The following is a 23698-nucleotide window of genomic DNA, read 5'->3' as shown; positions in this document are numbered from 1 at the left end:
GTCCTCGGGAGCATTGTGGTACCTTGCTCGAAAGCATGGACCACTTCCTGCTTCATTGTCCCTTCAACACAGAGGTGTACAACAGGGTGGGCGCCTTAATTGGCTGGTCTCGGCTGCCCGGTCCCTCCTATGCGGAATGGGCCTATGGAGCATTCGGAGACCTTGGTGGTCGGGACCGCTGCACCTTATTTCTAGTTAGCGCAGTGGTTAGGTATCACACGTGGAACGCACGGTGCTTAGTATCGACGCAACGAAAAATCCTCCCAGTGGACGATGTGTTTAGGACCATACTCGGTGACCTGGTGAAGGTGCGCTCTCTGGAGTATGAGAGACTGGGCACACGGAGGGCCGCACTCCTCTGGAGGGGCTTTTCTTTTAGTGTGCCCTAGTCTGGTCGTCTCCTTTCCTGGTGGTGGGCTGCTGCTGACACTGTAGATTTTTGTTTTGTTTGATCATTATACAGTGATGTAGGGCTGCAGGCGCCGAACTTGGGCTTCGTGATTTGTGATTATTGTGGTGTGTGCTGCTGTATATATTGTATATAGGGATATAGATTTGGGTGTAGGTGTTAGGTTGGGTGGTGGGAAAAGGGGGGAGGTGGGTTTATCTTGTGGGACTATGGGACACTGGGTTGTTTGGGGGGAAAAACTGGCACTGCCTGATCTGGCCTATGGACGTTGGACATGGACTGAGGCATGAGACGCAGGACCAGCTCTCAGGTCAGTGCGGAGGTTGGGAATGGTGCGCTTGAGTGTGGGGTAGTGGTTAGCTTACTATTGTATATATTTGCATAGTTTGTGGTTATTTTATTTATAAAAAATAAAAAAATAAAAAAATAAATAATAAAAAATAAATAACAATATAAAAAAATTAAAAAATAATAATAATAATAAAAAAATATGTATGTGTATATAGTCTTTGTTTGCTATTGTTTATTTGTTTTTTTGTGCTATTGTTTATATTGTTTGCTATTATTTAGTTTGGTGACCGAACCAGAAAGTGTAAGTACTTAATATTAGTTATTATTAGTTATTATTCTGTATATATAATATGTGTGAGAGGAGAGGATGAGCGGCTGGACCAGTGTTCATTATACTGATTATTTTCTGGCTGATATTTCTGTTTTGTTTCTGTTATTATTATTGTTATGTTTTTCATTTTTATAATAAAAGATCTACAGGATGTAACTCAGGATCAGTAATGTAATGTATGTACACAGTGACTGCACCAGCAGAATAGTGAGTGCAGCTCTGGGGTATAATACAGGATGTAACTCAGGATCAGTAATGTAATGTATGTACACAGTGACTGCACCAGCAGAATAGTGAGTGCAGCTCTGGGGTATAATACAGGATGTAACTCAGGATCAGTAATGTAATGTATGTACACAGTGACTGCACCAGCAGAATAGTGAGTGCAGCTCTGGGGTATAATACAAGATGTAACTCAGTAATAGGTTGTGAGTGCAAGACATAAGAATAATCATCTTTCTACATGAGTCATCATAGTACGGTTAACCTCTTCCTAGCATTACAGAGTGCTCGTGAACAGCCTTTTAAGATATAACAAGGCACTACACTGAGGAATAACAGTAATGCCAGGTTAGATCTAGAGCAATAAATGCCCATGTGTTTACGCCAAATGTCTGTGTACAAAGAGCTCTATAGTAAACACAAGGAAAAACACTAAGGTCTTTCAGATTGGGATCTCATCCATAAAGAGAAATTCGGCAGAGACAACATGTCCCGTCATCTCCCCATCCTGTGCCCTTCACAGCATAAGCATTAAATATATAAAGAATATAATCTTACAAGGTTTTCCCAATTGAAGGTTAATCATATGAAGCTACGCAAAAGTTCTGCAACTTTCTAATTCTTTGAATTTTAATTTAGCACCATGTTCAAAGTTGGTTCTTGCTGTCAGAGAATAGAAACATTGATCTTATACAGTGGATGAGTAAACAGGCAGCAGTATATATCCATCTCCTATCCAGCTTGTTACAATGTATCAATGTTTGTCCTTCCTATCACAAACCTGGGTCTGGCTGCAAGGCCACTGTCTGCCACATGAGCCCTTCCCTTCCCTGCTGCCCTTTCTGCAATAGGGGGTCAGAAGTAATAGCACTAAATGTAACAGCAGGAAACTGAGGGGTATAACACATAGGGAAGTCTGATAATCCAGCAAGGTGTGGGCACCTTTGATGCCAGATTAAAGGGAATGTATATTCAGAAAATTACTTATTTTAAAATCTGGCTTTTGTGTTGCATGTAGTTTCACACTGGCCACTTGGGCAAACTCATACTTTCAGTCCTTTGAGGAGGAGTTTACAGCAGGCTCTATATCATCAGAGGCAGGAACACAATGACAGGTAACATCTCTATAAACAGCTTATAATACAGAACTTACCAATCAAAATAGATGATATCACAGCTCACCTCCTCCTTCTGCACAATGACTGATAACACCTCTATATATCGTAGATAACACAGTATCCACTATTCACAATAGATGATGTCACAGCTCACCACCTCCTGTACAATGACTAATAACACCTCTATATACAGTAGATAACACAAAACCCACCATTCACAATAGGTGATGTCACAGCTCACCTCCTCCTCCTCCTGTACAATGACTGATAACATCTCTATATACAGTAGATAACACAGGATCCACCATTCACAATAGATGATGTCACAGCTCACCTCCTCCTCCTCCTGTACAATGACTGATAACATCTCTATATACAGTAGATAACACAGGATCCACCATTCACAATAGGTGATGTTACAGCTCCCCTCCTCCTCCTGTACAATGACTGATAACAACACTATATACAGTAGGTAACACAGGATCCACCATTCACAATAGGTGATGTCACAGCTCACCTCCTCCTCCTCCTGTACAATGACTGATAACATCTCTATATACAGTAGATAACACAGGATCCACCATTCACAATAGGTGATGTTACAGCTCCCCTCCTCCTCCTGTACAATGACTGATAACACCTCTATATATAGTAGATAACACAGGGTCCACCAATCACAATAGGTGATGTCACAGCTTACCTCCTCCTCTCGTACAATGACTGAAAGCACCTCTATATACAGTAGATAACATAGGATCCACCATTCACAATAGGTGATGTTACAGCTCACCTCCTCTTCCTGTACAATGACTGATATATCACCTCTATATACAGTAGATAACACAGGATCCACCATTCACAATAGGTGATGTCACAGCTCACCTCCCCCTCCTGTACAATGACTGATAACACCTCTATATACAGTAGATGACACAGGATCCACCATTCACAATAGGTGATGTCACAGCTCACCTCCTCCTCCTGTACAATGACTGATAACACCTCTATATACAGTAGATAACACAGGATCCACCATTCACAAGATTATGTCACAGCTCACCTCCTCCTCCTCCTGTACAATGACTGATAACACCTCTATATACAGTAGATAACACAGGATCCACCATTCACAATAGGTGATATCACAGCTCACCTCCTCCTCCTGTACAATGACTGATAACACCTCTATATACAGTAGATAACACAGGATCCACCATTCACAATAGGTGATGTCACAGCTCCCCTCCTCCTGTACAATGACTGATAACACCTCTATATACAGTAGATATCACAGGATCCACCATTCACAATAGGTGATGTCACAGTTCACCTCCTCCTCCTGTACAATGACTGATAACACCTCTATATACAGTAGATAACACAGGATCCACCATTCACAATAGATGTCACAGCTCACCTCCTCCTCCTCTACCATGACTGATAACACCTCTATATACAGTAGATAACACAGAATCCACCATTCACAATAGGTGATATCACAGCTCACCTCCTCCTCCTGTACAATGACTGATAACACCTCTATATACAGTAGATAACACAGGATCCACCATTCACAATAGGTGATGTCACAGATCACCTCCTCCTGTATAATGACTGATATCACCTCTATATACAGTAGATAACACAGGATCCCCCATTCACAATAGGTGATGTCACAGCTCACCTCCTCCTCCTGTACAATGACTGATAACACCTCTATATACAGTAGGTAACACAGGATCCACCATTCACAATAGGTGATGTCACAGCTCACCTCCTCCTCCTGTACAATGACTGATAACACCTCTATATACAGTAGATAACACAGGATCCACCATTCACAATAGATGTCACAGCTCACCTCCTCCTCCTGTACAATGACTGATAACACCTCTATATACAGTAGATAACACAGGATCCACCATACACATGCTCATTAGATGGTTCAATGCAAGTTCAGCTCAGAGTCTATTCCTTGCAGCTAATGTTCATGTCGTTGTTTGTAGAAAAAGCAGCAATTTAAAGTCTGAAAAAGCTTCTATGATGCAGAAATGGAAAACAATATTGCCAAAAAATTGTTAAAAACTACGTGAACACAAAAATCTGATTTAAACAATAGGTCCTTTTCTGATGATACATTGCCTTTAAAAGAATTTTTAAAAAGCCATTTAACCCTACGTGTGAATATTCTCTGAAGCCAGTAACCAGGCAATGTAAATGTTCAGCCCCATTTGCGGTAATAACGGCCTTTCCATCTGTATAAATACGTGAATGGAATCGGCGGATATTATGCTGTAAACCGAGTATAATGGCTCTTGAGTAAAGTCTGTGTGAGCGCGAGCGCCCTGCAGGGATTATTTCCTGTGTAAAAAGGTTCCGCTCAGATAGATCTGGAACTTTATACCGTGAAGATAGAATGAGGGCCGCGGAGGTAATACAAGCAAAAGCAGCGTGCGCCTCTCCTGCAGCTCTCACACAAGAGTACTGCCAGGATCCGCTGGGACTTGTAGTATCACAACAGCTGAAATGGAAACCAAAGGAAGTTTTGTGAGCAGGCTGAATATTTACAGAAGAGCTTTCTGCGCCAAAAGATAATGTTTTGGCAGGAAAAATGCTACTTAAAATACGCAAATTTATTTTTGCACTGTTTCTTTCCTCCATGGATGAAAAAACCATTGCAATAAAAGCTAAAAGAACTGACATCCTGCAGATTTGAAAACAACTTTTTGATGGTTCAAATCTGCAAATAAAAAACAAGTAGCATCTTAGTCATTTTGTTGATACAGTAAAATATTGCCTTTTTTATGCGGTAAAAAACTCAGCGTGTGAACAAGCTCTAATACTAGACAGACAGATAGATAGATAGATGATAGATGGATAATAGATAGATAGATAGATGATAGATAGATAATAGATAGATAGATAGTAGATATATAGATAGATAGATAATAGATAGATGATAGATAAATAAATAAATAGATAATAGATAATCGATAGATAATAAATAGATAGATAGATAGATAATAGATAGATAATATATAGATAATAGATAGATGATAGATAGAATGATAGATAATAGATAGATAATAGATGATAGATAGATAATAGATAAATAATAGATAGATAGATAAATAATAAATAGATGATCAATAGATAATAAATAGTTAAATAGATAGAAAGATAGATAATAGATAGATAGATGATAGATAGATAGATAGATAGATAGATAGATAGATAGATAGATAGATAGATAGATAATAGATAGATAGATAATAGATAATAGATAGATAGATCCTGGACTGAAACGTCGCACATGGGCCAATAAACCACCTTTATTTTTTCTATTGGAGTGCTGCCTTCATTTTTCTGGATTATAGCATGAGGTTTGGTATATACCTGGAAGGATTATTTGCACCCTTTGTTTTCTTTTGGTGCTGCTTTTTGTTTTCTTTTTCTAGATAATAGATAGCTAGATAGATAAATAATAAATATATAATTGATAGATAATAAATAGATAAATAGATAGATAATAGATAGATGATAGATAATAGATAGATAGATACTATAGCTATATAATAGATCGATAGATATAGAGATATTGTAGAAAGATACATTTTGCTGAAATACATATGAGAAACAGTGAACACACTAAGCCCCATGTGAATACCCCAGCTATACATTATTACATTCCATCCGCTGGCTAAACATGGCACTTATCAGGATCTGCTGGAATATTCTGGGCACTGAAACTGCTGAGAAACCTGGTACGTACATAAATAAAGCCTCGTGTCAAGTACAGATGTGTGAATACAATCATTTATGCACGCGCACGTTTTTAATTGAGGGGAAAAAATAAAAATAGAATGAACTCATTCCTGATATTAATTCTTCATCATAACGATTTTCAAGCGATATTCGCAATGCGACGCTCTCTGGCAATGAGATGTTACTGGTATAAGTGTGGAGCCATGCGGTGAGTTCTGTCAGTGAGACTCTGTGCTCCGATGAGACTTTGACGTTGCGTATTTCCGTTGCATCAAAAAAATGCGATAAAAATGCAATGAAAAAAATAGAAGCAACCAATATTGCTTAATAGGTGCAGAAAATCTGCAACATCAAAAACGCACCAGATGCTCATCATGAGAACGTAGCTTTTCTTTTGCAATATTGTCCTCAGGCATAAAAATATAGCATTTTATGTATCCTACTGGTTCTGTAGACACATGGCACGATGCCGCCGTACGTGCTGCGTCTCAGAGCAATGCTTCTAAGGGTGAAAGCCCACATAATGCGGAGTCTGATGGAACCCGATGCGATTCTTTGTCACACTCTGTGTCTGTGAAGGATATGGAGAACATTCACATATACAGTTGGGTGGCAAAGATTTCTATTTGGTGCCTGTGATGGTGGGATATGTTATAAGTTTGTGTCTTTCCTCCATCAGAGGTATATATCTCTCATAGGTTCCAATTGTAAAAAAAAATAATATTTTTTTTTTATTATTATTGCCTCTTCCTACACAAAGGTTAGTCTGCCAATGTAATATTGTATAAATATATATATACCCCTATACACGACACATACTGACCCAATGTATCCGAAAGTATCAACGTATGGTCAATGGGACCTTAAACAGATGATTATCAAGAAATTTTGCCAGCGCAAATGTTCAATATAATGTTTAAATGTAATGAGACTAAAGCCTTACTCCAACAGTATAAAGATTTATTAAGATATTATTACTACATTATGTTATCTATTTCTTCAGACAATGATGAGGATGTTAAGTGTCATAATCATAAAAAATTCAATATACATTTTTTTAATTATATTTATTACTATTATATCAAATATAAAGAGTATAAAAGATGCATTCTTTATAACAGATATATTCTTTATTACTATTATTATTGTTATATCAAATAGAAACAGGATACAAGATGCACTCTTTCTGTTTATTACTGTTATTATTATTATTACTATTATGTCAAATATAAACAGGATAAAAGATGCATTCTTTATATTTATTACTATTATTATTAATTATTATTATTATTCTATCAAATAGAAACAGGATAAAAGATGTATTATTTATAATTATTACAGATAATAATAACAACAACAACAGTAATAAATATAAAGAATACATCTTTTATCCTGTTTCTGATATAATAATTAATAATAATAATAAATATAAAGAATACATCATTTATCCTTTTTCTATTTGACATAATAGTAATAATAATAATAATAATAATAATAATAATAATAATAATAATTGTAATAAATATACAGAATGCATCTTTTATCCTGTTTATATTTGACATAATAGTAGTAATAATAATAATAATAATAATAATAATATTACTATTATGTCAAATATAAACAGGATAAAAGATGCACTCTATATATTTCTTCTGGCTGAGATTTTTAAATATATCTTTTAATATCATTAGTTTTCGTCTGACACTTTCATGATCATATTATTTGTATTTTCTAATTACTATTTTTATTGCATAATCATTTATTAAATATTTTCATTACAGTAATTACTATTTGTATTAAATGTAATATCCCTCACTTGTTATTATTTTACATTTATTTCACAACTATTAGTTATCGCTTGTTTTCCCTTCACTAGATCTAACACAAGATTTGCAATTATTTTAAGAATAATTTAGCTTCAATTTCCAATGTATTTATTTATTTTTCCTAGGGATCAGAAGTCCGAATATTGATAATAACTCACATCGCTGTAACATTATATATAAATTGGACTTGTTATACAAGCAGGAAATTCCTGTTATTAAAAAGTAAGAAAATGTTATTTTTTTTATTTTTTTTTTAAACTTTCTTACCAGGAAAGAACAGCCGGTTCCAGTTTTTTTTTTTTTTAAAGGTCCTAAAAACACAAGGCCGTCCCAGGGATCAGGAAGAGCAGGGAGGCCATAGAGAAGGAGAAACTCTATATCCAAACCAGATCACCCCTAATAAAAACAGATTGCGGGTAACCAGGCTTCACGCCAAACCTGAAGGGGTAAGAGAAATTACAGCGGACGCTGGCAATAAAATATATGTATATCTATCTTATATATGTATATTCACACTCACAGCCTGAAAGAGGCCGTAACACTGCGGCTGCTCGCTACAAGGGATTTACATTCTCGCTAAGTCAGAAAAACCATCGCCAACTTTTTGAAATAATTTCCAGATACCAGACTGAGAAGCAGGTGCAGAGCAGAACTCATAGCGCAGCAACAAATGGCACAGCTTATACCGAGGGCACAAATGTGCAGCAATGTTCTGCTTAACCCCTTCATGCCGCAGACAATTTCCATTTCTGCGTTTCCGTTTTTTTTCCTCTCCTCCTTCTTCTTCCTAGAGCCATAACTTTTTCATTTTTCGGTCCACATTAGCTGTACGATGGCTTTTTTTTTTTTGCGGGACAAGTTATACTTTTGAATGACACCATTCATCCCACCACATTGTGTACTGGAAAACGTGAAAAAAATTCAAAGTGCGGTGAAAAAAATTCTGACATGGTTTTTTGGGAATTGTTTTTACAGTTTACAAGTTTTGTGCTAAAAATGACCATTCAGTGTGATTCTCCTCATCAATACGATTACGGCGATGCCAAACATGTCCAGGTTATTTTTATATTTTTTTTAATGAAAAAAATCACAAATATGCAAAAAAAAAAAAAAATTGGTTTGTGTAGCCATTTTGCGAGCCCCGTAATAAGTTTTATTTGTTGGCCAATGGAGCTGTGTGAGAGCTTATTTTTTGCGAGGCGAGAAGTTGTTTTTATTAGTGCCATTTCGGGATAGAGGTGAGTTTTTGATTGCTTCTTACAGCCTTTTTTTGTGAAATTAAGGTGACCAAAAAAACCTTAATTTTAACATTCTTGAATTTTTTCCGTTTACAGTGTTTACCGATCGGGTTAATTCTCTTTATATTTTGATAGATTGAACTTTTCTGAAAGCAGAGATACCAAGCATATGTATTTTTTAATATCTTTATTTTCAATGGGGAAAAGGGAGTGATTTGAACTTTTATTTTTTTTAGATTTTTTAAACCTTTTCTTTTTTTTTTAAACTTTTCATTGTTTTTGTTAGTCCCCTTAGGGGACTTGAAGCTGCAATCGTCTGATCTCTTGTTCTATATACAGCGATGCCACATCATCACTACGTATAGTAAAAATTGCCATCTCTTTTGAAGCCTGGCCACAGAAAAGGTTTCAAAGGACCTCTGGGATGACAGCATAGGGGTCTTTAGCAGACTACCGGCTGTCATGACCACTCATCAGCGACCCATGATCACGACACGAGCGCTCCGATTGTCAGAAATAATGACGTGCGCACATCAGAGATTGACACCAGCATTTCACAAGTTAACAATCCCAGGCGAAGCTCCACTTCACCCGCAATCATTAGTGGCAGGTCCTGGCTGTAATACACAGCCATCACCTGCTGGGTATGGGGCGGGACTGCGCTCCATACACCCGCTTCCAACTTGCACCGTACTTGTACTGTGGATGTCATGAAGGGGTTAAAGAGTTCTAATCATTTTATTTATTCTTACTTTTTTCATAAATCAATAGTACACATGAAAATAAGAAACTTTGTAATGTATCTTATCAGAGAAATCTGCTTCTTTCTCCTCCTGGACTCATCCATCTTCTACCATTTCTGAGAGAGGAGATGACAGTTGGTGCTTATAAAGTTCTATTGGGAACCTGTCATTTCAGGAGAACTTGCAGCAGAATGTCCGACTCTAGCTCATAGAATCTCCTATCTCAGAAATGGGAAAGTCTTCACTGAAGACAGATCTTACTCATGAATTGAGAATTTTGAAAATGAAAGATCAGTCCCGGAGGAGTAAGAAGCGCCTTGATCTCATAAGATACATTATGATGTCACTTATTTCAAGGTGTATTATTGTTTTATGAAATATAATTTAAAACAACGGTTACTCTTTAAAGCACAAGACACCAAAAAAAGCAAGAAAGAGGCATAATATAATGTCAGATACCATGATGTCATATAATACAAGGTATCAGTTAACTTTGGCAGGCATTGAAGATACTATCTATCATAAATTATCTATCTATCATCTATTATTTATCATCTATCTATTATCTATTATCTATCTATCCTTTATCTATAATCTATCTATTATCTATTATCTATCTATCATCTATCTATCTATCTATTATCTATCTATCTATCTATCTATCTATCTATCTATCTATCTATCTATCTATCCTTTATCTATAATCTATCTATCTATTATCTATTATCTATCTATCCTTTATCTATAATCTATCTATCTATTATCTATTATCTATCTATCATCTATCTATCTATCTATCTATCTATTATCTAGGTATTATTTATCTTTCTATCATCTATCTATCTATTATCTATTATCTATCTATTATCTATCTATCATCTATCTATCTATCATCTATTACACTGGTCAACAGCATTTTTGGTGCCAAAGATATTTCATCGAATTTGGGGTATTTTTGGGGTGCTGATTCTGAATATGCTATCAGTTTTGCCAGATTGGCTCAAGTTTTTGACATTTTTGGTATCTTATTTATAGCACTTGTTGGTAAATGTGACGCATCATCTCATTAATTTCTTTGGATTAGTACTTGAACTGAGCAGTTCTCAATATGGTTTTGTGTTAATTAGTGTTCTAAAAGTTTGTTCATAGCTTGATTTTTGCACTAACTTTATGTTGTTGTCTGTTTTCCAGTGAAAAGCATGAACTCATCAAGAAGAAGTTGTCTTAACGATCCAGACTCATTCTGTTACATTTGTGGTGAATACACACTGCCAAAACATAGAAGAAACATAACAGACTTCGTAAAAAAAGTGTATTTTGCCTATTTTGGGGTTATGCTTGGGGACCAAGACAAGTTTTGGGCACCACACATAGTGTGCAAAGCATGTATCGAATTATTACGAAAATGGAGCAAAGGACAAAGAAAAAGCTTCAAATTTGGTGTTCCAATGGTGTGGAGAGAGCCAAAAAATCATCATGATGACTGTTATTTCTGTGCAGTGCAAGTGCAAGGATTCAATAAGCATAAGAAACGAAAATGGGAGTAACATGGAATCTGCAAGAAGGCCTGTCCCTCATTGTGAAGATGTGCCTGTACCTGTGTTTACCAGAAATAACAGTCATCATGATGATTTTTTGGCTCTCTCCACACCATTGGAACACCAAATTTGAAGCTTTTTCTTTGTCCTTTGCTCCATTTTTGTAATAATTCGATACATGCTTTGCACACTATGTGTGGTGCCCAAAACTTGTCTTGGTCCCCAAGCATAACCCCAAAATAGGCAAAATACACTTTTTTTACGAAGTCTGTTATGTTTCTTCTATGTTTTGGCAGTGTGTATTCACCACAAATGTAACAGAATGAGTCTGGATCGTTAAGACAACTTCTTCTTGATGAGTTCATGCTTTTCACTGGAAAACAGACAACAACATAAAGTTAGTGCAAAAATCAAGCTATGAACAAACTTTTAGAACACTAATTAACACAAAACTATATTGAGAACTGCTCAGTTCAAGTACTAATCCAAAGAAATTAATGAGATGATGCGTCGCATTTACCAACAAGTGCTATAAATAAGATACCAAAAATCTCAAAAACTTGAGCCAATCTGGCAAAACTGATAGCATATTCAGAATCAGCACCCCAAAAATACCCCAAATTCATTAAAATATTTTGGACACCAGATAAAAAAAATTTTTTTGTTGACCTGTGTTATCTATCTATCATCTGTTATCTATCTATCTATCTATCTATCTATCTATCTATCTATCTATCTATCTATCTATCTATCTATCTATCTATTATCTATCTATCATAAAGAAAATTAAGCCACACTATTCCAAATAATTGTATATATAAAGCACTCCTAAAAAATGGTAGCATCAAGGATCAAATTAAAAAGGTACAGACTTTAAGGCTGTGTTCGCACACATTTTTGCAGCGTTTTTTTTCTGCAGGCAAAACCTGCTCATAGCAGCTACAAAAAAGCAGGTTTTGTTGCATCATTTTTGCTTCATTTTTGTTGTCTCTTGTGCATGTTGTTAAAGTTTACTGCCCCCAAAAAAATCATGATCCAACTTCCTTAAAGGTTCTTGCACCACGAATGCAGCAAAAGCTGATACCTGCATTTTTTTGCACTTACCCATTGTTTCCTATGAGTGAAAAAACTCTGTAAATACACAGAAAAACACTGAAAGAAGTGACATTGTGCAGTTTGCAAAAACGCAGCAGTTTTCCAAATCAGTCAGGAAAAAGAAAAACAATGTGTGTGTATGAGATTTCTGAAATCTTATAGACTTTGCTGGTACTGTAAAGCGCAGCTTAAAATTTGCATTAAAAACTGCTGCAAAAACGCAACGTGTGAACAGAGCCTATCTATCCCAAGTGGTGACATTTCAGCTCGGATTGATGGAGCCTTTTTCAAGTGATACAATTGCAACAATAAGGCCAAGTGCACACGTTCAGGATTTTTCGCGTTTTTTTCGCGTTTTTTAGCAGCTCTGCGCAGCGTCAAACAAGCAGCGTTTCCTGACCGTGGAAACTCACCCTTAGAATATTATAACCTGAAAAAAAGTCCTCGAGCCTTCGCGGAGATGTCACCGTATGGGATAGTTAAGGACTGGATCCATCTGTCAGTGCATCAAGCACAAAAGCGCCAGGTCCTTCAGATGGAACCGTGTCCTTGCAGCAGGACATCTACAGAGGGGTCTCCATTGCTTCCCCCTCTACATTAGATCCATATGCTCTAAAAGAAAACACGAAAGGGGTTGTCTAAATCAGATAACATCTTTAAGATGGAGGAGCTCAGCCCGCTGCTAAATATCAAGAAGGTGACGGAGAGACAAATATTTCTCAGGGAATGTGATGCTCGAGATGACGAGATGATACCTGAGTGATGTTGTAGCGTGGGGTATATACGTCACCCATGGTCACCATAGTGCTGCATTACGTCAAGGTTCTTCATGTAGATGACATATACACCTCGTATTTGAGGATCTAGAAGAAAATATCTGTTTCCTTTGAATTTTGACGACAAAGATCCCAGGAATGAAGATTTGGTGCTTTTTTTTTCCACTGCGTATTCTTGTGCACGAAAAAGCAATAGCTTTAAATATTCACTTTTCTCAGTGGTGCTGGAGGCCCCAAAAATTAGTAGTGCGTCAATGTATACACGGTCTGTCCAAAAATATCATTTTGACTCCAATATTTGCACATTTACACAGCACGGCTTATCTGTCATGACCTTGGCAAGGTTGACTTTCCGTGACCTTCTCCCTTTTCTCCCCTTGAATAAACACGCCACACCAGTACTTATGGATAATAACGGCCACAGCAGCCAATTTATTATTATTAATCATAATAATAATATTAATATTAATTATAACACTTGGTGGGGCCCTCGAAGCTAACCCGATCCTGGTCTGGTTATTAAACCGTCGGCATTGCCTCTTCCCCAGCCTTACTTCCCGCCGCGTTTTCCTCCCGGCTCGGGAGCACCATGACTTGAGGGAAGAGGTTGCCTCCACACCGTTAAACCTGTACCCGACTTCCATCGTCGGGTACCCACCCATCGGTACCGCGCACCCGACCTCCAACATCGGGTGGCCCTCCGGGTCCCATGATAATGTGACCCCGACTTGCCTCGTCAGGTATCACCCAAGTCTCACCAGACCAGTAACCATCCACTGTAGGGGGGGCCCGCAATGCAAGACCCCCCCATACCGAACTTTTTTGCCTGCTTCGAGGACCCACCAGCGCTCAAATCACTTTTCGTTGATTCTAACAGAACCTCAGGCTCACGAAGAGCCATCCGCCACCAGTCAGGAGAGGAAAAACCCCCTGTGGGGGAAACCTCCAGGGAACCATGGCGTTGGATTGCCCTTCCCCTGGGCTTAGAGGTAACTGCCAAATTAAACACGTTTGCATAATTATCCTTCATATCATTATTCGAATAGTTGGTCCGGCTACTGCGACTCAGCTGTTCTTCTCCTCCTCTGGGATGGGTGGGTGGGGCTTCGTTGTCCTGCCGTCCTGGGAGTGAAAAGAGGGTTATGGCTAATCCCTGCGTCCTTTTATCCCCTTGACCCCCCTTCCCCCCCCCATGCCTAGGTCACTTCCCCTATGTCATTTCCCCCTTTGTCAATCCTTTTACTTCCTCCCCTCCTCCTTCTTTGTCATTCTCCCTGCCTTTTCCCAAAAACCCAATCACCTGGTCACTGGCAACCTGCTCGGTCATGCCCCCCTCCTTCCGACCCTCCGTGCCTCATCCGGGGGTTACTTGACCTTGGCAAGGTTGACTTTCCGTGACCTTCTCCCTTTTCTCCCCTTGAATAAACACGCCACACCAGTACTTATGGATAATAACGGCCACAGCAGCCAATTTATTATTATTAATCATAATAATAATATTAATATTAATTATAACACTTGGTGGGGCCCTCGAAGCTAACCCGATCCTGGTCTGGTTATTAAACCGTCGGCATTGCCTCTTCCCCAGCCTTACTTCCCGCCGCGTTTTCCTCCCGGCTCGGGAGCACCATGACTTGAGGGAAGAGGTTGCCTCCACACCGTTAAACCTGTACCCGACTTCCATCGTCGGGTACCCACCCATCGGTACCGCGCACCCGACCTCCAACATCGGGTGGCCCTCCGGGTCCCATGATAATGTGACCCCGACTTGCCTCGTCAGGTATCACCCAAGTCTCACCAGACCAGTAACCATCCACTGTAGGGGGGGCCCGCAATGCAAGACCCCCCCATACCGAACTTTTTTGCCTGCTTCGAGGACCCACCAGCGCCACACCGAGAGCACCTGACCCCCCTTTCAGTGCTCGAGACCCCACCAGACCGCCCTGCTGTGGCCCTCCGTATCCCCTCTCACAAGCCGTCAATCCACAAATCCATCCCTATAGTGTTCAAATGCACTCTATCCCCTAACCAGCAATCTCTTTCCGTAGAATCTAAGCCTGCGTGACATATTGCCAGCCCCTCTTCCCATTTCCTTCTAGGTACCATGTCAGACCACACTAGCCTCATACTTGGATACGCTAATTCCAGCTGACGTACATCCCTTCTAATGTTGGAACTCAGTCATTTTTTCAAGCTGGGTCCCAGGTCATTACCCCCTGCACGTACTACTAATATATATCTGTGGTCCCTTAAAGGTACACCGCCCGAGCTACTTGTATAGTACCCGGCCCCATGTTAAACCCTTGTTGCCCAGCCACCTAATCACTGCCCTTACTCTTGCAAAAACCAACTGTCTCCCACCCGTCCGTCTGTCAGCCCACTGTGCTCCTCAGAAAACGTATGAATGTCCTAAAATCCAAATCACGATCGGGCCTTGTCCTGTAACAAACCAAAAAGAAATTATTGCGGGGCACCATATCCAGGACAGATTGCTGCCTCATAACCTGATGTCGTACGTAAGACTCCGTTGGCACTCCCCTGGCCATTAAACATAGTTGGTCACGGGCTCAGTCCCCCACCACGGCCTCTGTTGCCGCCCCCAATCCAAAAGGATTTCCCGTGTATTTGCCAGGATCCGTGCCTGTCCCCACCAGGCATTTCCAGAATACTTTAATAAATTGCTACTTGGACAAGAAGGACCTCTCCTCGTGACATAGCAGCGGTTCATCCCGTTGAGGCTTGGCGGCCAAGACTATCATAAAACACTTCCAAGGACACCTGATAGAACCGCTGACCTTTTCCAATAGCACCCTTTTCCTTTTTTTTTTTTTTTTTTTTTCTGATATATAACTGTAATAATTTCTGCCTAGCCATGATGTCTTTAGCTAGATTGCCCCCACCTCTTCGCTCCGTCTGGTGCTTCTAGTTCCCCTATCCTCATTGCTCCGAAAAATGCTGATGTGAATGCCAGGCTAAACAGGCCCACCTCAAAACGTGACATGCACCCCGCTTCTAAATGTAATCCAGGTTCTCCAATAAACCAAACGGCACAGGCCGCCTGTTATCCTTCCTGGCTTTCTCCTTTCCGGACACCCTTAATGGCCTGTCTTACTAAACAATTCTTTTTTAAGTCCGATCTGTTCCCCAGTTGAAGCCCGAACACTAACCGTGAAATTAATTGATTTTTTCTAAGCTGTAGACCACTTACCAACCGTGGCCTGCCTAATTCCCATCAATAAAAAATCCCTGTCTGTTAAGTCCTCCCTCCCTTGTCCCAACCAGTATTACCCCAGCTGCCATGTGCAAAGATAAGCCGTTCACGCGCTACTTGCTAAGGATGAATTGATCAGTGGCTTGGCAGCCCTGATGCCCCCCTCCAGAGTCCGGGAGGGCAGGGTAGGCCCGTTTCTTCTGCTTCCGGGGCCCAATGTCTGAAACCGCCCTCATCCTAGCTGCTTCCCGTGGCTGGAGGGCACTGGGAATAGGCCTATTGTCCTTTGTGTTAATGCACATGATCCCTTTTTCCTTTTGCCACTCCTCCGGACTGAAGGTCCCCCGATTAGGTATACCGCTCTTCAGTTTATTGCACTGGATTACTACTTGTGCAGAAGACAGCCTTAAAGAAACAAGACTTGGTCAGTATAACAGTCCATAACATCAGACTATACGCATTAGACCCCTGCGTCCTGCGTTGACTAATTCCTCATCCACTATATTACCTACTTTACGGTAATTCATCTATATTACGGTCAACCATATAGGATAAAGGCACCGCTCATGACTTTTCCTGTCCTAGCAATTGAAGCAATTGCCTAATTTCCCAGGGTGTTAAATAAAACTTGTTGTTTGTCTGCTAGCCCTTAGTAATGGCCAGCAGTGTTATGTCCTTAAATTTTTGCACTTCCATTTGCTACTTCCCGTGGTGGGACTAGAACCGTGATCTCCCATGCTGCAAGCAGCAGTCTTAACCACTGGGCTACCGTGCTGCTTAGGTTTCTGCCTGCCCTCGGTAATGCTGGCATGTGTGTTTTTTGGCCCTGCTTCTTGGTTGCAGCAGAGGCTATACCCATTAAACACGGACCCTTTTGGCTCTGCCTCTTGGCCATATATACTGGGCTTCTGGAGTATGGATATATAATGTACATCCCCGGGTAGCACTATACTTTCAGGGTCCAATTATACATATAGAGGAAGTGCCATATAAACTATTTAGATTGTGCGCCCCAATGTGGACAGCAATGACAATGTGTCCCCACTGCAACGCGCCGCGGACATGCCAGCGTGACACAAAGACCATTTTTCATTATTATTATTATTATTATTATTATTATTAAGTCCACCCATATCCTGTGGGCCAGCCATAAGTCTGGGGTAAAAGTATACATATATAGAGCCGAACGTACCGGGGGACACCTGCATATATTATAGCTCAGGAGGTACAACAGATAGGGAGACTGCTATATTTATCTATATAATGTAGGAATATTTCCAGTATGTAAGTCCGCAAGGACAGGGTCCTATCCCTTCTGTATCAGTCTGCCATTGTAAATTTGTTTACTGTATCTATAATCCTGTATGTAACCCCTTCTCATGTACAGCACCCTGGAATTAATGGTGCTATATAAACCAATAATAATAATAATATATGCCGAGGTCCAGCCGTATACATACACATATATATATATATATATACATACATACATTCACACCCACACTGATGTGCAGCTATTCTCAGGGGTACAACATATAAAGGTGAAGCGAATATATTCCCAGCAGAACTGGCATGGATAGATAGCCTCCATATAGACCATACGTCAAGCATATAGCACAGGGCCGGCTTCCCCCTTCCCTTGGGAGTGTGTGTGCAATTCCCCTCAGGGCCTCACCCCTCCCCCAGCATACAGCCTGGTGTAATGGGGATCATAAAACTGGAAGTACCGGTTGGGACACAAGGTAATAGCGTCTCTTCAGTAAAGGTGCTAAGATGGTTGTAGTATATACATGGCTTTATGCCCTACACTATACTGAATTATCTGATATATTAGCAATGAATCATGCAAAATATCTGTAGATCCGCCCCACGTATATATACATATACATACCCGCATAAACCCACACTCATATATTTATATGTATATACGCCCACGTATATATACCCATACATCCCGTGTCCCACAATAGGCCTTGTACGCTCCAGAAATATCTGGATAATGTAATATCGATATATCCGCCATGAGTCCTACAGCAATATGTATATACCATCATGTATTAACCCAGTGTCTATGATATATAATAACACTAATGCATGCAGCTATTAATAGAGAGTGGTATTGATGTAACCCCTTTGCCCATAAAATTAATGGCGGCATATATATCATCTAATATCGAAATATATAATCCAGAACCCATATTTCGGATATTTTTCCTATTAGCACTTGTGATACGCCTGCTATCACCCTTACCAGTAAAAGTATGCATACAAGCGCCACCTTACCAGTAAAAGTATGCATACAAGCGCCATGCACTGTACTGTGGTATCAATATATACCCCTGGCCTCAATTGCAGCATATACATACATGCCATGCACTATATTGAAGCATCCCATATATTCGCCATGCACTCATTTTCCATATGTATATCTCATCGGCATACACCAACATGCTACCGTATCTATAAATAACCCCAGTCCCATGCATACCCTATGGCAGTATGTGTATATATATCCTGCTTTGAATAATCAGGTAGTAATCCAAGGCATAACAGCCATGCAGTACATAATATAACATCATTGTCTATATATATTACTATACATGTACCTGTGTCTGCAGCCCTGCCACGGGGACGCATGAGGCAGGTAACATATAGAGATCCCTGAGGACACAGATCTCCCAGGATATAATGATCCTATATATATATACCCTGTACATATATATATAACAAATCCCCAGTGTGATCATTTATGTTGTGTATACTCCTCTGGACCTCTCATGGTGAGAGTAGTATGGCCTGTGCCATCTTCTGGCTGCCAGAACACAGACACTGGGGAACCAGGCCACCATTACCACCGGAGTGCCAGGCGAGGCAAATAAAAGCACAAATCTGCCCCAAAATCCACCAGAGTTGGTACAGATTGGCAGTCATGGATTATCTTACAGTTACAAGCTATGCCGCTATTTGTGAACACACCCCAAGCAGGAAAACTCCATGTTGTTTCTGCCTGAAGACACTATATTGTATATTGTGTACTGTATATATGTACCCGCATCCCCCATACTTATATCCCCCATACTTATATCCCCCATATTATACTCCCTGAAGCAGCAGACATGCTTCTTTGTCTTCTTTGTTTGTTTGAAGGAAAGTGCATGTGAAATGATGAGGGGAGTAGTTGTTCTGAGGATTTCTGTAATGTCCTTCCACTTGAATCTCCGGGAGGTGTGGTATCTTGCTTGCTGTCCATTGTCTTTCCAGAAGTCTTCTTGCTTGCTTCAAAGGCTTCTGTTGGCTTCGTTGTCCTGCCGTCCTGGGAGTGAAAAGAGGGTTATGGCTAATCCCTGCGTCCTTTTATCCCCTTGACCCCCCTTCCCCCCCCCATGCCTAGGTCACTTCCCCTATGTCATTTCCCCCTTTGTCAATCCTTTTACTTCCTCCCCTCCTCCTTCTTTGTCATTCTCCCTGCCTTTTCCCAAAAACCCAATCACCTGGTCACTGGCAACCTGCTCGGTCATGCCCCCCTCCTTCCGACCCTCCGTGCCTCATCCGGGGGTTACTTTACCGCTGTGTGTCTAGAGAAGTAATGCCGAGCAGTTTTTAGATTGTTAGTCCCTTAACCCCCGGAGGTATCTTCGTTTTCGTATTTTTGCTCCCTATCTTTCCAGAGCCATAACTTTTTTACTTTTTGGTCTTGCTTTTTTTGCGGGACGAGTTGTACTTTTGAACCACACCATTAGCTTTAAACATATCTTGTAGTGGAAAACGGGAAAAAAATCAAAGTGCGGTGAAATTGGAAACAAAAAGTGCAATCACATAGTTGTTTTTTGTTTTTCTTTTCTACTATGTTCACTAAATGCTAAACCTGACCTGCCATTATGATTCTCCAGGTCATTACGAGTTCATAGACACCAAACATGTCTAGGTTCTCTTTTATCTAAGTGGTGAAAACAAATTCTAAACTTTGTTAAAAAAAAAAATTGCATCATTTTCCGTTACCCGTAGCGTCTCCATTTTTCATGATCTGTGGTCAGGTGAGGCCTTATTTTTTGCGTGCCGAGCTGACATTTTTAATTATACTATTTTAGGCCGGTTTCACACGTCAGTGGCTCCGGTACGTGAGGTGACAGTTTCCTCACGTACCGGAGACACTGACACACGTAGACCCATAAAAATCAATGCATCTGTGCAGATGTCATTGATTTTTTGCGGACCGTGTCTCCGTGTGCCAAACACGGAGACATGTCAGTGTTCGTGGGAGCGCACGTATTACACGGACCCATTAAAGTCAATGGGTCCGTGTAAAACACGGACCACACACGGACCTTCTCCGTGTGCAGTCTGTGTGGCGTGCAGGAGACAGCGCTACAGTAAGCGCTGCCCCCCCCAGATGGTGCTGAAGCCGCCATTCATATCTTCTGTGCAGCAGCGTTTGCTGCATAGAAGATATGAATAATAGTGTTTAAAAGAAAGATCTATGTGTCCGCCGCCCCCCCACCCCCTGTGCGCCCCCCCGCTGTTCTGAAAATACTCACCCGCTTCCCTCGTTGGCTGTCGATGCTTCCTGGTCTGACCGTGCCTTCTAGTGTATGCGGTCACGTGGGGCCGCCGATTAGAGTCATGAATAGGTGGCTCCACCTCCCATAGGGGTGGAGCCGCCTATTCATGACTGTAAATGAGCGGCCCCACGTGACCGCATACAGTAGAAGGCGCGGTCAGACCAGGAAGCATCGACAGCCAACGAGGGAAGCGGGTGAGTATTTTCAGAACAGCAGGGGGGCGCACAGGGGGTGGGGGGGCGGCGGACACATAGATCTTTCTTTTAAACACTATTATTCATATCTTCTATGCAGCAAACGCTGCTGCAGGGAACATATGAATCGCGGCTTCAGCACGATGCAGTGTATCACACGCGTGGGTACCACACGCTCTGTGTGGTACCCACTCGGCACACGGGCAGCACACGTGTGCCGCACGTATGGCCTACGTGAGCTCACGGGCACACGGACACGGATAACTCCGGTACCGATTTTTTCCGGTACCGGAATTATCTGGACGTGTGGGACAGCCCTTATAAGGTTTTATATCACATTAGAGGCTTATTCTCATGGTATACATCTACTGAGTTGTATATTATGATGTTTTGCAGCAGCTGTGGTGCAAGCAGATGAGGAATATATGATAGTGTTCTGCAGCAGCTGGGTCAGAACTGCATAATAAACACACTGGATTTGAAAGAGACAATGAAATAATAATCAGAGCCCAGCAGAGGAGAAGAGCTGGGCAGCGCCAATATTCTGCCACTCATTTCCACATATTCTTCAGGTTCTGACATCGGAATGTGAAGTTTATACAAATATTATTTGCAGAACTGTCAATGGAAAATTCCGGCTGTCATGTTTCAACTATATATTTAATGTATAATTTACAATGTAGCTAAATATTTCTGTAAAAAAAACATGTGCGCTACAATGTATCATCATATTTACATTTTTACAGAGAAACCTACTTTGTTATAGAATGTACATAGGATACAATGTAACAGGATGTATTACAAGCACAATGTAATATTAAGACCCACTTAGCCCCTAAATGACGCCCACGTCGCACTCCCTCCCTTTGATGTGGGCACTGGAGACACTACGGGGATCGGAAAATGGCGCAATTTATTTATTTTTTAACAAAGTTTGGAATTTTTTTTCACCACTTAGATAAAAAAAGAACCTAGTCATGTTAGGTGTCTATGAACTCATAATGACCTGGAGAATCATAATGGCAGGTCAGTTTTAGCATTTAGTGAACCTAGCAAAAAAGCCAAACAAAAAACTATTGTGGGATTGCACTTTTTTTTTTGCAATTTCACCGCACTTGGAATTTTTTCCAGTTTTCCAGGTTATGATATGTTAAAACCAATGATGTCATTCAAAAGTACAACTCCCACAAAAAACAGGCCCTCACATGACCATATTGACGGAAAAATAAAAAAGTTATCTCTCTGGGAAGAAGGGGAGCAAAGAATGGAAACGCAAAAACGAAAATACCTCCGGTCATGAAGTGGTTAATGTTCACAGTCTTACTGCATATGGCCAGTCTCACATGTCCAGATAATTCTGGTAAAGGAAAAATCGGTACCGGAGTCCGTGAGCTCACGTGGCACATCAGTGTGGCACACGTGCGGCAGCCGTGTGCCGCCCGTGTGCCAACTGAGTACCACATGGACCGTGCAGGAGACAGCGCTACAGTAAGCTCTGTCCCCAGCGTGGTGCTGAAGCCGCCATTCATTTCTTCTCTCCAGCAGCGTTTGCTGGAGAGAAGGAATGAAAAATCAATTTATTTTTTTTTGTGTGGTTAAAATAAACTTCCCGGCAACCTCCCCCCTCCCACCCCCTGTGCGCCCGCTGGAAATAAAATACACACCCAACTCCCTCGATGCTTCCTCTCAGCGCCGCAGCTTGTCCTGTATGAGCGGTCACGTGGTGTCGCTCATTACAGTGATGAATATGCGGCTCCACCCCTATGGGAGGTGGAGCCGCATATTCATCACTGTAATGAGCGGCACCACGTGACCGCTCATACAGGACAAGCTGCGACGCTGAGAGGAAGCAACGAGGGAGCTGGGTGAGTATTTTATTTACAGGGGGTGGGAGGGGGGAGGTTGCCGGGAAGTTTACTTTAACCACAAAAAAAATAAAAAAACATTGATTTTGTCATTCCTTCTCTCCAGTGAACGCTGCTGGAGAGAAGAAATGAATGGCGGCTTCAGCACCACAAGCTGAGGGGGACAGCGCTTACTGTAGCGCTGTCTCCTGCACGGCACACGGACGGCACATGGACAGCATCTGTGTGCGGTACGTGTTTTACACGGACCCATTGACTTTGATGGGTCCGTGTGATCCGTGCGCTCCCACGAACACTGACATGTCTCCGTGTTTCTCAAACGGACACACGGTCCGTGAAAACACGCTGACATGTGCAGCGACACATTGATTTTAATGTGTCTATGTGAGTCAGTGTCTCCGGTACGTGAGAAAACTGTCACCACACGTACCGGAGCCACTGACGTGTGTAACCGGCCTAAGATACACCTGATTGGCGCACACCTCTCAATAAATCAGCCGCATTGAATGACGTGTGC

General features: G+C 40.9%; 1 protein-coding gene and 1 long non-coding RNA gene across 2 annotated transcripts in view; both read right to left on the bottom strand.

Annotated features, from left to right (window-relative positions):
• Positions 1 to 23698, bottom strand: part of ALX4 (ALX homeobox 4) — a 148011-nt gene that overhangs the window by 114601 nt on the left and 9712 nt on the right. The window lies entirely within an intron of this gene.
• LOC143806485 (uncharacterized) lies at positions 13755 to 20126 on the bottom strand. Its single transcript, XR_013221474.1, has 2 exons — positions 18842 to 20126; positions 13755 to 18809 (listed from the first exon to the last, which is right to left on the bottom strand). It is a non-coding gene; the product is annotated as an uncharacterized LOC143806485 (long non-coding RNA).

This window comes from Ranitomeya variabilis, chromosome 2, assembly GCF_051348905.1.
Source record: "Ranitomeya variabilis isolate aRanVar5 chromosome 2, aRanVar5.hap1, whole genome shotgun sequence".
Classification (NCBI taxonomy): domain Eukaryota; kingdom Metazoa; phylum Chordata; class Amphibia; order Anura; family Dendrobatidae; genus Ranitomeya; species Ranitomeya variabilis.
The sequence above is the reverse complement of the archived record's forward strand: the minus strand, read 5'-3'. Positions and strand labels throughout refer to the sequence as shown.